This window comes from Macaca nemestrina, chromosome 4 (assembly GCF_043159975.1).
Source record: "Macaca nemestrina isolate mMacNem1 chromosome 4, mMacNem.hap1, whole genome shotgun sequence".
NCBI lineage: Eukaryota > Metazoa > Chordata > Mammalia > Primates > Cercopithecidae > Macaca > Macaca nemestrina.
Genome location: NC_092128.1, coordinates 59,013,522 through 59,028,289, shown reverse-complemented (window position 1 = coordinate 59,028,289; position 14,768 = coordinate 59,013,522). Strand labels below are relative to the sequence as shown.

Below are 14,768 nucleotides of genomic sequence, written 5' to 3'. Positions count from 1 at the left end.
AATGCATTTCATTTTTTTTAAGTTTTTGCTTACTTTGAAGTTGTCAAGTGAAAATAACTAGTAATTTATTGGCCATCATAAGTTATAAATCTATATATAATGCATGCTTTATTTTATTCCCAAAATACTTTGAAAAAGAGGACTTACCTTTATCCCTATTTTTCAGTCTGCTAGGAAGGTGTGATCAAATATGAAATACTGCAGATAAACCAAATAAGATGAGGACTGAGAGCAGAATTAACAGTCAATTAAGCAACCTGAAAACCACTGTTGAACTTAACCAGAGAGTTCCTGTAGAGTTGTGGAATTTCAAAAGAAGAGGTAGAGAAGGATTGAAGATGGAGAGAATAGAAAATAAAACTTTTTAATTTTTTATTTATTCAATTTACATAATAATTATATCATTAATAGTATTTCATATATAAATCAAATATTCAATATTATAATTAACTATTAATTAATAAATAACTATTAATTATTAATAATTAACTATTAATTATTAATAATTATCAATAATTATATATTGATAATTATTAATATATTACTATAAGTATGATAAATTTGTTTTTATTTTATAAAAATAAAATAAATAATATATTATTATTATTTAAGTTACATAATTAATAATAATAAATAATAAAGTATTCATTATTTTATTTATTTATTTATTTTATTTCTTTGAGGAGTTTTGCTTCAGAAGGGAGCAAAGAAATGATGTGATAATTGATAGAGCAAGTGGGAACAAGAGCAGTGTTTTCCGTTTTTTTTTTTTTAAGATTAGAGAAATAATGACATATTTACATGACAACTGGAATCAATTCAGTAGGATCAAAACATTCATACAGTAGGACAGATGAAAGCACTAAGGACCCACTTGGAGATCACGACCCGGATTGAAAGTGAGGCTAGTCAACCTGTTGTGTGTTTCTCTCATTCAGAAAATGTGTACCTCATATTCAGTTTTAACTGGTATATGGCTTTGTCAAGTCCTTAGTACAAATGCTAAATCCTATAGATCCCTTGCCCTGTCCTTCCAAATGAGTACATCATTTATAATAATAGCAACAATAAATCAATGAAAATAACAATAAGATACAATATTAAAAATGATAATAATAACAATAAAATAACAACCTCTTCATCCCCTTTATAAAGTGCCACATGTGTTCCCGATACTGTTACGTTATTCAATATCCTTGCAAACATTCTATAGAATGGGTATTATCAACACCAGTTTTCAGAAGAGGAAACAGAAGCTTAGAGCTAGTAAACAGTAATTCCGGGTCTTTAAAATTGCAACACCAGGTAATGTAAACTGCCTACCATGGTATCTGGAACAGAGGACGTTCTTTTCCTATGTATGTCCACTACATCATTTTTCTAGACAGTATCAGAAAAAGAGTAAAGAACTCTGGACCATAAATATTTTTAAAAGCCTAGATACTTTTGGGTTTGTGCACTATTGTTGCAGGGTGTTTACAAACTGTTGGTCGATAACATCATGTTTTGTGGCCAGAGCACTCTGGTCCTCTTTGTTTACAGCCCAGACACAAATGGAAGAAGTCCCATGTCTGTGTATGACTGTTTCTGTAGTTTCTCTGACCTTCAGTATTTCTCTTTATCCCTCACACCAAGATTTTTAAGCCATTTCAATCAAGTGATATAACACAAAGAATTTGCAAATGTCCCTCTTCCAACTCCTCCCAAAAAGGGGCTACCAGGTACAAATCTCAAATGTAGAAAAATCTGCATCTACTACTTGAGGAGTTACTGCTTCCATTTTTCAACCTCAACAAAACAATCTCTATGTAATCAGGGATTAATCAAACATATCTTTGAAACCCAATTACTCTTCCTAAAGAGAGAGGACAACTACATTTCTCAGTAAATGAGGACTGTTTCGAAAGTCAAATAATCCCCTGAAACAATAACATTTACTCTTGAAAAAACTTCTTCCCAAATCAGGAGTGACAGAACTTTATAAATCTTAGGTGAAGAAAAGAAATATTTTAGATGGGATTCTGAAACCCTCAGGAAATTTCCTACATAAAGAGGGACAGGATGTTCACAAATTTAGAAAGAATTTTGTAAGCGTGTGCTGTGCTTAATATATTTTAAGGGCAAAAATATTCAACAAGGGATGCAGAATATGGGGAGAAGATAAAGTTTAGAATTACATTGAACTGTTCTGTAATTAAGATGTAAATAACCAAAAATATTGAATACTAGTATAACGGTTTTCAAATATTTAAAATTCAAGCATCGATTTCACTCATTTAATTTTTTTCTCTACCTAATTCCTCTTTACCATAATCAAGAGAATAAAAACTCTGTTTTGGGGTCTTGTTTAAGAAACACAGATTCTAGAAAACTATAATATTTTTTATAACTAATTTATTTCTTCATTGATAGATTTCTAAAAGTGCTTATTTTCCCATTTATCCAAATAAATTAAAGTATAATGCTATAAGTTTTATGAAATAGATGACTCCTCTTATGTAATTATTTTACAACTCTAAAAATTACATGAGAAATCTACTAATAGTAACAGCCTTCATGCAACACACATACACAACTACGGGGAGATAAAAACACTATTAAATTAAAGCTAAACAGGGGGAAAAATAAAAGACTTTCTTACAACTTAGGTCTCTGCCATGGTCTGAATGTGTCCCCCCAAAATTCATCTCTTGAAATCTGAACTGTGAAGGCAACGGTATTGGGAGGTAAGGCCTTTGTGAGATGATTAGGTCACGAGGGCAGAGTCCTCATAAATGGGATTAGTGTTCTTAACAAAACAGGCCCCAGAGAGCTGCCTTGACCCTTCCATCAAGTGAGGACACATTAAGAACATGTCTTTGAGGAAGTGGGACCTTGTCAGACACTGCATCTGCCAGTGTGTTGATCTTAGACTTCTCAGCTACTGTAATTGTGAGAAATACATGTCTGTTGTTTATCAGCTATCTGGTTTATGGCACTTTGTTTTAGCAGCTTAAACAGAGTAAGGTAGTTTAAAAAATAAAAAAAAATTCTCATTGATATCAAGAGTTGAAGACTGAATTTTTAAATGGTCTCACCTCATAAAAATTGAAAAGGAAGAGGTGAACTGTATTTTCAATTGATATGATTAAAACCTGGAAAATTGAAAAAAGTAAATGAAAAAACAAACAATAAATGAATTCAGTAGTTTGTTACAGAATACATGGAAATCAGTAACCTTCTTATATTAAAATACATTGTATGTATATGTAGTTTAAAGTTTAAAGCCATATAAATATTTTATATAATTATAAACAAATTTAATTTTATACAAGTAATTCCTACCAATCTACAATAAAACAAAATAAAATAAACTTAAATGTATCCATAAAATAAACTTAAATGTACAGAATGGCATGCCATCTATACCAAGTAACATAAGATTACATTAATTTGAATCTATATCCCTTGTAAAGTATACACTAAAGATAAAAACAATTAAAAAAATCTTAATCTATTTTCAGGAAACATATCAGTAGTAACCATGTTTTGATATTGCTATTTAAAATTATTGTATCTGTTCTGTAATATAAAGGAAATGGGTAGTTATACTGATATCTTGAGAAATGAGATTTTGGCGTGGGAGTAAGGAGATACAGATATAAGGTAAATGGAGCAAAATAAAAATATCACAGTCCTAAAGTATGTGTGTGTCTGTACATGTGTGTTTGTGTATACGTATGTATGCATATACAAATAAAATAGTCTATTTATATATTCTACTTGGATCCTAAAAAACTTTAAAAGCGGCCAATCCAGGAGCAATTCAATCCCTAGCAACCAGGCACTCAGATTTAGTGTCTAAATACATTTTTCCAGCATGGTTTTTGTTTTGTTTGTGAAGTAGCTGATTCCTGAGCCTAAAACAACTTGTTTTATCAGAAAACAAAGACAATGAAAGATAGCAGGGTTTGGTCTACATTTTCAGGAAAAGATAACTTCAATAGGCTATGAACGGTTTTCACATCACTACTTATGGTAAACCACAAAATATTTAAATGGTCAGCATGTTTAACACCATGAGTTCATAAGGTCATTAAAACAATCTCATTAGTCATCCTAGAGTATAAAAAAGAATCAGTTATTATTTTGAAAACTGGCAAATAAAATGATAATTAATTCAGCTTTTCTATACAAAGTATATTCTTGGTGAATAATAGATTAGAAATAGTTAATGAGGGAAGTTTCTTTTTTATAGAACTGCTCCAGCTAACATATATTGAAGAAGTGGAAAAAATTAGAATGTCACCATTTTGCCAACAACTAATGAATCAATAGATCTAATAACTGATTACCAATGACCATTAATATTACCAAGACACAACTGGTCATTATGTGCCTCATGATGAAAGTACACAGCATCACCTATAAAGTATTTTTGTCCCTCAGATCAAACCCAAATCTGATAAGCCTCTAGATAAAGCTATAAGTTACAGAAAATGCAAGGGACACATTGCATTTTAAAGCAGCATATTAAATTACATCCACCTATGTACTCAGTAAAATTCATGCTTGTCAACACTGCAGAAAAAAATGACCCTGTTTCTTCAATAAAATACTGAAAGAAAAAAGAGATGGAGAAATAAAATATATATTTTTAAAACTATCATTCAATTGCAATATATGGATTTTATTTGGGCCCTGATTAAACAAAGAAATTAAAGGGTCAGGTATGATGGCTCATGCCCATAATTCCAGCACTTTGAGGGGCCAAGGTGGGAGGACCCCTTAAGGAGTTTGAGACTAACCTGGGCAACATAGCAGGACCCCAACTCTACAATGTTTTTTTCTTTAATTAGTTGGGGAAGGTAGCACACTTCTGTCAATGTAGCTACTTGGAAGGCTGAGCCAGGAAGATCAGTTAAGTTCTGGAGTTTGAGGCTGCTGTGAGCTATGATTGTACCACTGCACCCCAGACTGGGCAACAGAGTGAGACCTTGTCATTGGCAAAATGTAAATATTACCAATCATCAGATTAATTACCAATTAAAGATATTTGATCATCTTAGAGAATTACCTTGTAACTATAAAAAGTTACATGATGATTCGTTTTCTTAAAAGTGTACTTATCTTTTACACATATATTCTCAACTATTTCCAGATAAATATTTAATGTCTGAAAATTGAGTTCCTTTGCATGAGTAGATGAACATAGGTATGATATGTTTACTTTATGCATGACATTGTCTGCAATTTTATTTTAAAAATCAATATGATTAGTTAAAAACATCTGACTATACCATGCCCTTCCTGACTATATTTTCCTATTATTGGATATGTTACATTGGAAGCTCTATATAGATATATATATAATTTTATATATATATAATTACATATATAGATTTAGATATGATGTATTATATATTATATATAGAAAAATATATATCACTTACATATAAATATGAATAGAGAGATTAAGATACAGATATATTTTATATCTTGAGGGAGATATATAATATATACTAAATTATATATATAATATATACTAAATATATATATAATATATTATATATAATATATACTAAATATATATATAATATATACTAAATATATATAAATAAATATATATAATATATACTAAATTATATATTATATATCTATATAGATATGTATAATATATATAACTCAAATGTGATATATTATAATACATATTTTATAATATATATTATATATGGATTATATAATATATAATATATTGGATTATATAATCCATAAATTTCATATGTTGTATATGTATTATACAATACATAAATTTTATTTACAACATAATATATAATATAATAATTATATATAATTATATATATATTTTATATATATATATATATATTCTGAATGAATTGAGCCCAACTTCCTGGATAAATTTTGACAAATTTCTGAGAACACCCAAAGGCTGAGTATTATCTTAGGTACAGCAAAATTTGGTATGGCTTTAAAAACCATATATATATAAAATATTATATATATTATATATACAGTCATTATATAACATATAACATCTCCAATGATTAGAAAATATAGTCAAAAAGAATATATTTTTATATGGGAAGCACTACATATACATATATACATATATATGAAACATATATAGCTATAGTGTTTCATATACATAGTGCTTTCTACACATACATATAGTTTCATATATATATGAAACAATATATATCCCAATTAAAAAGAAATGTATTGTCCAAAAATAAAAAAGCTACAAAAATAAAATGTTACGAGCTTATTATTAAAGCTTAATATTATTTATAACAGTAAGCAAAACGTGTGAAAAATATTATATACCTCAAATTTACAAATTTACATAGTAAATATATATCATATTTAATATAATCTCATAATATTAATATGTAAGCATCTATATATCAAGATTAACAATATCATTTATTAAATAATCATAATTACTAAATAATTATTAACTATAGGATTTGTGATTCTCATGAAGGATGGCCAGAGAGTAAATCAGACAAAATAAGAAGTCATTCAGAAGAGGAGAGAGATTAAAGTTCTTCTGTGATATCAGGAAAAATTATCAAAATAATATGTTTATATATAATGGGGTACAAAAAGAGAAATAGCCACCAACATGTGATTTTGCTATATAAAACTTTTATAAATATGGTCAATTAATAAGGGTAGCTCAGCATTGTGGAAATAGTCTCTACATCTGGGTTTGCCATTTAACTATGTCACCTGAACTGTGAGCCTCGGTTTTGCAATAGTCGAATGAAAGTAATAACACTGATGATAAAATGAAACAATGTATATGGGACTCAATAACTAGTATTTAGTGTCTTTGTAAACCATCTAGAATTTGTTTATTTGTGACCTGCAAATAGAATCCATATTTTTTCTTGGGGCCAGTGTCAGCATATTGTCACACAAAAATAAATAAAACAACCACCACTAGGCAAACCTCACAAAAGTACTGATGAGAGGGAACTTTTCTGAAGGATTCCTGTCAATACTAAAGAGAGGTTTAAAAGAACATGGCACGCAGTCTACTGAAACACATTTTAAATGCTTCTATCCTAAGTTCTATTATTGATGCCAGCAGTTCAACTCTCCCCTTCTATAAATCTAGTGGTCCTGTGCCCTTTCCCTCAAGGGTCACCCACACCATTTCCTATTTGGAGATGCTTGGATTCTGTTCTCTTACTTATTCATATTTCCCAAAGGCCGTTTTCCAGCTCACCAAGGGTACCAGTAGCCAATATACATCAAGTTTTTAGAAGGCAAAGAACATGAAAACTTGCCAGACACCCGCACTTTATTTCCTTCCTATCATGACTAATTACCAACTTATATTGCAACTCTGATGCAGAAAAGTAAATATGACTCAGAATACCTGTCAATTTTTATTTACAACATGAAACTATGCTCACTCATATTAATTTATTTTATATATATAGAATTACATATATAGATTTAGATATATTATATATAATATAAATAGAAAAATTTATAATATATATCATTTACATATAAATATGAATAGAGAGATTAAGATACAGCTGTGTTGTGATTACACAGCACAAGAAGACTGAAGCAAGATCAATGTGGCGTGAGAAGGGAAGAGTGTCGGCAAACTGAGACCACAATTCTGAGTGAATTGAGCCTAACTTGTGAATAAATTTTAACAAATTTCTGAGAAACTCCCAAGGTTGCGTATTACCTTAGGTACAGCAAAGTTTAGTTTGGTTTAAAAAAAATCTTTTCAGCCATACCTCCCTGTGTGTCTTATTGTGTCTTATTCAAACTCAAGATAGCCTTGTCTATGCTCTGGAACTTCTTCATGACTTTATCAGCAACTGCCACTCTGTGCTTCCTTCCATCGTTGTTAAGTCTTTCCTTCTTATTCAGAATAGTGACCCAGAAGAAAGTAGCATAAAAACTCTTCCTCTACTGAATGCATCAGACTTGTCCAACTCTATATTGATTTCCACATTTTTCCTTATTTTGTTATAATTCTAATAGAGACCTTTGATTTCTCTTTATTCTGTTGGTTCTACCTCTCCACTGATGACACTTGCTCAGCTCATCCATAGACTCAGTAGACAGGCAGCATGAACTATACTCCTCAGAAGAAAAGGGCCAGGCACGGTGGTTACATGTCTGTAATGCCAGTACTTCGGGAGGCTGAGGTGGGAGGGTCACTTGATATCAAGAGTTTCAGGAGAGCCTGAGTAACATACATGCTGAAGAAAAAAAGAAATATGTATATGTGTATATATATGTGTGTGTATATATATATAAAATTTTGTTCAGGTAAGTAAAGAATATTGATATTAGTATTAGTATATAATATCTGAATATTTGACATATAATTTTCTGTGGAAAAATAACAATTTTTTCAATGAAATATTTACTGGGTGGGTAGCACGTTTCACAGACTGCAGAATAATTGAGAGGAATGGCACACACTTGATCAGTGCTATGAAAAGCGCTGGGTGCCTGGATAATTTACCACTAACTGAAAATGATTTTCTGTGTATGTAACTCATCAGTAGCATCATTTGGAAATAGTAGGCAATAACAGCTATAAAGCTAGGTACCTACTGTCATATGCGAAGGATGGGATTAGATTTTCTAATTTAGGTTTGCTCACCATTTCATTCCTCTGACAGCCATAAAACGAAAGTAGCACCATTCTCATTAGATGTATCTAGGAAAAAACAACAGAGTCACAACATGAAACAAATGGAGACTTCTGTAAAACACTCAGCTCATCAGTTAATGCAAACAATCTATAAACTACAATCTCTGAACCTATAGTGGCATGGTATGTCAGCAAATAAGCATCATACATGTACAAATGTAAACTTACAACAAAGTTTTAACCACCCAAGAGGTTCACCTTGCCTGCTGCCTAGATGGAGCCAATTTATCAAGACAGAAGAATTGCAGTGAATAAAGTGTAATGCATGCAGAACCAACTGTGCAAGAGTTTTATTACTGGTCAAATTGTGTCCAGAGTTGGTTACCTCCCGTGGGTTCTTGGTCTCACTGACTTCAAGAATGAAGCCGTGGCCCTTTGCGGTGAGTGTTACAGCTCTTAAAGATGGTGTGTCCGGAGTTTGTTCCTTCAGATGTTCAGATGTGTCCAGAGTTTCTTCCTCCCAGTGGCTTTGTGGTCTCATGGACGTCAGGAGTGAAGCAGCAGACCTTCACAATGAGTGTTACAGCTCTTAAAGGTAGCACAGACCCAAAGAGTGAGCAGCAGCAAGATTTGCCAAGAGTTAAAGAACAAACCTTCCACAGGCTGGAACGAGACTCCAGCAGGTTGCCACTGCTGACGCTGGTGGTCAGCTTTTATTCCCTTATTAGGCCCCGCCCACATCCTGCTGACTGGTCCATTTTATGGAGTACTGATTGGTCCATTTTACAGAGTGCTGATTGGTGCATTTTTACAGAGTACTGATTGGTATGTTTATAATCCTTTAGCTAGATACAGAGCACTGATTGGTGCATTTAAAATCCTTTAGCTAGACACAAAAGTTCTCCAAGTCCCCACACCACCCAGAAGCTCAGCTGGCTTCATCTCTCAAAATCAGTCTCCCTGAGCGTTCATTGATCAGAGTTTTTAAAGATAATTTGGCGGGTAGGGGCTTGTGATGTGGGGAGTGCTGATTGGTCAGGCTGACGATGGAATCGTGGGGTTAGAAGTGAATTTTTCTTGCTGTCATCTGTTCTTGAGTGGGATGGCAGAACTGGTTGAGCCAGATTACCGGTCTGGGTGGTGTCAGCTGATCCATGGAGTGCAGTGTGTGCAAAATATCTCAAGCACTGATTTTAGGTTTTACAATGGTGATGTTATCACCAGAAGCAACTTGGGGAATTCAGACCTTTGGAGCCAGAGGTTGCATGACCCCTAAACTATAATATCTAATCTTGTAGTTAATTGTAGTCCTGAAAAGGTGGACTGATCCCAAGCCAAGAAGGGGGCTTTTCCCGAAAGGGCTAGTATCAATTTTGTTTCAGAGTCAAACCATGAACTGAATTCCTTCCCAAAGTTAGTTTAGCCTAAGCCTAGCAAGGAATAAGGACAGCTTCAAGGTTAGAAGCAAGATGGAGTTGGGGTTGGTTGGGTCTGATTTCTTTCACTTTCATAATTTTCCCAGTTATAATTTTTGCAAAGGTGGTTTCAAAGTCAGTAGATCGATGTTAGTGATGGTAACTAAAGACAAAATGCAACACAATTTTTTTCAATTATAATGTGTTATTTTTAATTACTAATTTTTGAAAGAGGAAAACATATGCAAAAATAATTTTGTGTATAGATCAATAGTTTATTTATTCCCTAAATTCAATGTTTCAATAAATTAAGAAGAAATTCAAGCTATGAAAATTAGAAATGTGGTTATTTCTATGAATAAAATAGTTCCTCTTGAAATTTCTGAATTTGGAAGTCAAATTCTTTAAAAGTTCTATTGCCTGCTTAGGAGGAGATTAAATTCTCTCCATTACTTTTGTATCCTACATAAAACTGAGATGTTTTTACTTTCTCTTATTACTTTTCATTTCATTTCATTTTAGATGTATGTGCTTTTTAATCTCAGCTTTTCTGAAACAAGATACATATGTTCTCACAGGAGTGAAATAAGAGATAAGAATGAAGAAACATTTTGCAGAATTGGTGATGCAGTCATCTTTTGACGGGCATTAGATAGCACAACAGAGTCATTGTTATGTTTTAAGTTGTGCATTTTCTGTAACATGACTCACCAAAGAGTTGCTTTTCTATAATTCTTGTTCCTTTTTCTAATGATAGCTCATATAAATCACAAAGGGTACCTTATTAACATGCTTCAGCAAGGACATTTGACAGAGAAAGGAGCAGCCCTCACAGAGCACACCACTGTACTCACATTAAGTTAACCTGAGAAGGGTGGAATTTTTTCAGATGAATTTCCCCAGTTAATGGTCCTAAAAGGGAAAAACCACGACGTTTTAGAAAAATCCAGGAAAGTGGGCTCTTTAAAATACGGTGGAAAAAATTTTACATTAACATGCATCTCTAAAGATCCTGGCATTACAAATGCAAGCCCATTGTTTGTGTACTTCTTTGGCAAAAATTAAATTCTCTTTAGTTTGGGGTAAATATGTAACTAGTATTTGTGATAACATACTGCTTCAGCCTTCACAAAATGCTCCCACAGACATTACTTTAACTAAAATAATTAATTAAAAAGTCAAATTATCTCTATTTTAAATGAAAATTGTACAATCTTCATTTAAAATAGAGACAATTTAACTTTTTGGCATAAAGAATCTGATGCTCAAAAGTCTTATGTTGTTTGGCCAAAAGAGGAGCCTTCCCCCTCCATTTCCTTTGTTCTTCCCATTCAACCCAGCAAGTCTTACTTATACTTAGCATGTGGGCAAGGTTCTCTACAAATGAAAGGCTTGAGATTCGTTTTATTAATAAATTTGTGCTAAGTAAAAAAAAATATTCAATGTGAATGTTACCAAATTGTGGTGTTAGGAACATTTAAATGACTAGGGTTAGATACTTTAACTGCAATAGAAAAAATAGTTTTTATTTTAAAAATTTCCAATTGCAAATGTAAACAATTTGGCATAATTGAAGGCAAAATACAGTTTTAAGTTCCTAACCTAATCAAGAGATTAAAAAAAAAAAAACTGAGGTTGATACTATGGTTTAACCACAAAGAAGCCATAGAGCACCATATTTTACCTCTTTCTACCTCTAATACATCAGTGGAAAGTGTAAAATATTCATTCGCCCTGGCTGCCTGAAAAGTAGAAGTAACTGGAGAATAAGTTTTGCCCAAGATATGTGAGTAAAAGTCACTGGGTAGGGGTTCCAGAAAAGACTTTAAAAAAAAAAAAACAGATGAAATCAGCTGTTTACCTTTATTTGCCCCTCTTCCATGTGGAATGTACATGCAGTGTTTGAGAGTATAGGATCATTTTGTGACAAGACTGACAAAAGTCCCATGTACAGAATGGGCAATCAGGAAAATGAAAAAATCTGTCTTTGAACAGTCAGTCCAGGCTCCATATTCAATGGGATATATAAATCTTAACCTTTTCAAAACCACCTTTATATAGGATTCTTGTTATTTGAAACCAAAATGAAATTTTAACAAATACAAAATGTGAAATTTGAAATTAGTATGAATAATTTTTTTAAAAAGAAATAAAGAAAATATCAACTTTAATAAGTATAAAAGACATAGGAACCTGAGAGGCAAAGTCTTGCCAATTGCTGCGTAGAGGAGGACATTGATTCTTATATGAAGACAAAGCATTCATTCGGTCTAACTATGATCTGTTATAGACCACATGCTGAATCCGATTGTAACTTTTATGGAAATAAGAAAAATTCAGAATGACAGCCTATGCCAATTTCAGCAAATTCCTCCAAGCAATGGTGGGCCTTCCAGATTTGTTCTATCAAATTTGCAAATGGTAATAGAGATGCTCCTTGTAGCTGCAATCGATGTTGGCTGATTGCTGTAATTTGGAGCCCTGTTTAAAAAGGCAAACTTAGGTTCAGGACAGGTGAATCAAGAAAACAGGAGTCTGTGTATTTGAACAGATTAGAACCTGCAGATAGTGTCAGTCTTACAGGGAGCAAGACAGCCTCAGGCATTTCTTTAGCTTGCTAAAGTGCGCTGCCATTCAAAGGTTTGGAAGTGGGGTGGCAAAAATGGAATTAAAAATTTTGCCTCAGTAAAACTGCATGAAAGAAGTTGCATCAAACTAAAATATAGGTGGAACAGAAAGGCAAATACCCAAGAGCCAAAGCCTCTGACCTTTAAAGAGAAAATACAGATGAAATCTGTGAGTAGTTTCTCATAGATATGACCCCAAACAATTTTACTGAGCACTTACTAATTTTAGGGAAAGCTGAATTGCTAAATAATCACAAATGTAGACCTCAAGAGGCAGGGAATGTTCAAAATGAAGACAAATTCCAATCCCCCAAACTCAGACTAAGAGGGAAAAACATGAGAGACCTCCATAGCCACTAGGAATACATCATCCCCAATGTCACCTCAGATATCACCCAGAGATATCTTATAACTGATAAGGAAGTTGTTTCCATTAGCACAATCAAGGTCTCACTGATTATTTTTTTTCCATTACCAGAGCAGAATTCTCCCTATTCTAAACAGCAGGATTTGATTGTAGTTATAGTTAGGATGTTTTTAATGTCCAATCTTTCCTTTCTGAGTGGGATTTTTTTTATTGCTCATATTTCATGGCTCTCTATCACTGTATATTGCATGCCTTAAAGCAGATAACTTGTCTTTTCAGCTTATATGCTATTAGGTCATTTTCACATCTACAGATATGGGCAGACCAAATGCACATCATCCAGATATTGTAAGCTTGAAGCTGGATGCAATACCTGAATCATACTTTTGGGTGTGTCTCTTGGGAGTGGAGGTGAGTGCATAAACTATTAAATAAGAAATGCAGTATATTTGGATATTAGGTGGTAAAGGGACTGGCAGACATGGCAAGTTACTTCTTCAAAAGGCATTGATAGTCCACATTTTCCTTGCCTTACTATAGCATCTACAAACTTTTCCAATCTATCATGTGACTATAAGTGGTCACGAGATCCTGTTCTAGACAATGGGATGTTTGTTGAAGCAATCTTCTGACCATAAGAACGAACAAGCCAGCCGAGCATGGTGACTCACTCCTGTAATCCCGGCACTTTGGGAGGCCGAGGGAGGTAGATCTCGAGGTCAAAATATCGAGACCATCCTGACCAACATGGTGAAACCCCATCCCTACTAAAAACACAAAAAATAGCTGGATGTGGTGGTGCACGCCTGTAGTCCCAGATACTCGGGAGGCTGAGGCAGCAGAATCACTTGAACCTGGGAGGTGGAGGTTGCAATGAGCCGAGATCGCACCACTGCACTCTAGCCTAGGTGACAGAGTGAGACTCAGTCTCAGAAAAAAAATATAAAAAAAAAAGAAAAACCCATAACATAATTTTTGATGAAACAGGAATATTGAAGGCTCTGGATCTATGATAATATACTTGAAATATCTCACTAGTCCAGGATTTCCTTCTTCTAGAATTCTTGTTGTATAAGGAACACTATAGATATGTTGGTTAACTATTTCTTAATAACAGTGCTCTCCAAAATTCAGTGGCTTAGCCCTCTTGCATCGGTGGATCAGTTAACGTAGGATGCACTCATCTAGGGCAGCTTGACAGGGTGGCTCTACACGAAGAGTCTTCATTGCTTTTCTGAGACCAGCACAATAGTCAAAGCAAATCATTCTCATGGTAATGGTAGAATCACAAGAAAGCAGATGGAAACCCCAAAGACTTCCTTAGGTCTAGAACTGGCATCCTTCTTTCTGTTGACTAAACCAAATCACATAGATGACCCGTCGTCAAAATGTGGGAAACAGGCTTTACCATATTTAGTGGAGGGAACTGCAGAGTCACACAACAAAGGGCAAAGGAATCTAGGAAGTGGTGAGTATTTGAGGCAAAATGTAATTTACCAAAGCTGATGATATTCTAATTTTCTGTTGTACACAAATGAAAATCTAACAGTCACCTATATAACTGTTGGAAGGGTTACATTAGCAAAGTAAAGCAACGAGTACAATGCCAGCAGCATAATAGATAATATTTATTATTATTGTTATTATCATTGCACTTATATCTCCAACACAATCCAATTGAATCACCAAGGAAAAAAAAGCATAAAGTTATAAAATAAACG

At 33.2% G+C, this 14,768-nt stretch overlaps 1 long non-coding RNA gene across 5 annotated transcripts in view; it reads right to left on the bottom strand.

Annotated features, from left to right (window-relative positions):
- Positions 1-657: 657 nt before the first annotated feature.
- The window catches only part of LOC105475380 (uncharacterized), a 48,570-nt gene continuing 34,459 nt past the window's right edge, over positions 658-14,768 (bottom strand). For 2 of the 5 annotated variants that reach the window (XR_011622077.1, XR_983298.3), the window contains 2 exons: positions 8,648-8,704; positions 7,542-8,237 (listed from right to left, as the gene is read on the bottom strand). This is a non-coding gene — a long non-coding RNA (uncharacterized lncRNA). Of the gene's footprint in view, positions 3,135-7,541; positions 8,238-8,647; positions 8,705-10,907; positions 10,966-12,246; positions 13,205-14,768 lie in introns of those variants that run through there. The other 3 variants (XR_983299.3, XR_011622078.1, XR_983300.3) reach the window with 3 other exon arrangements.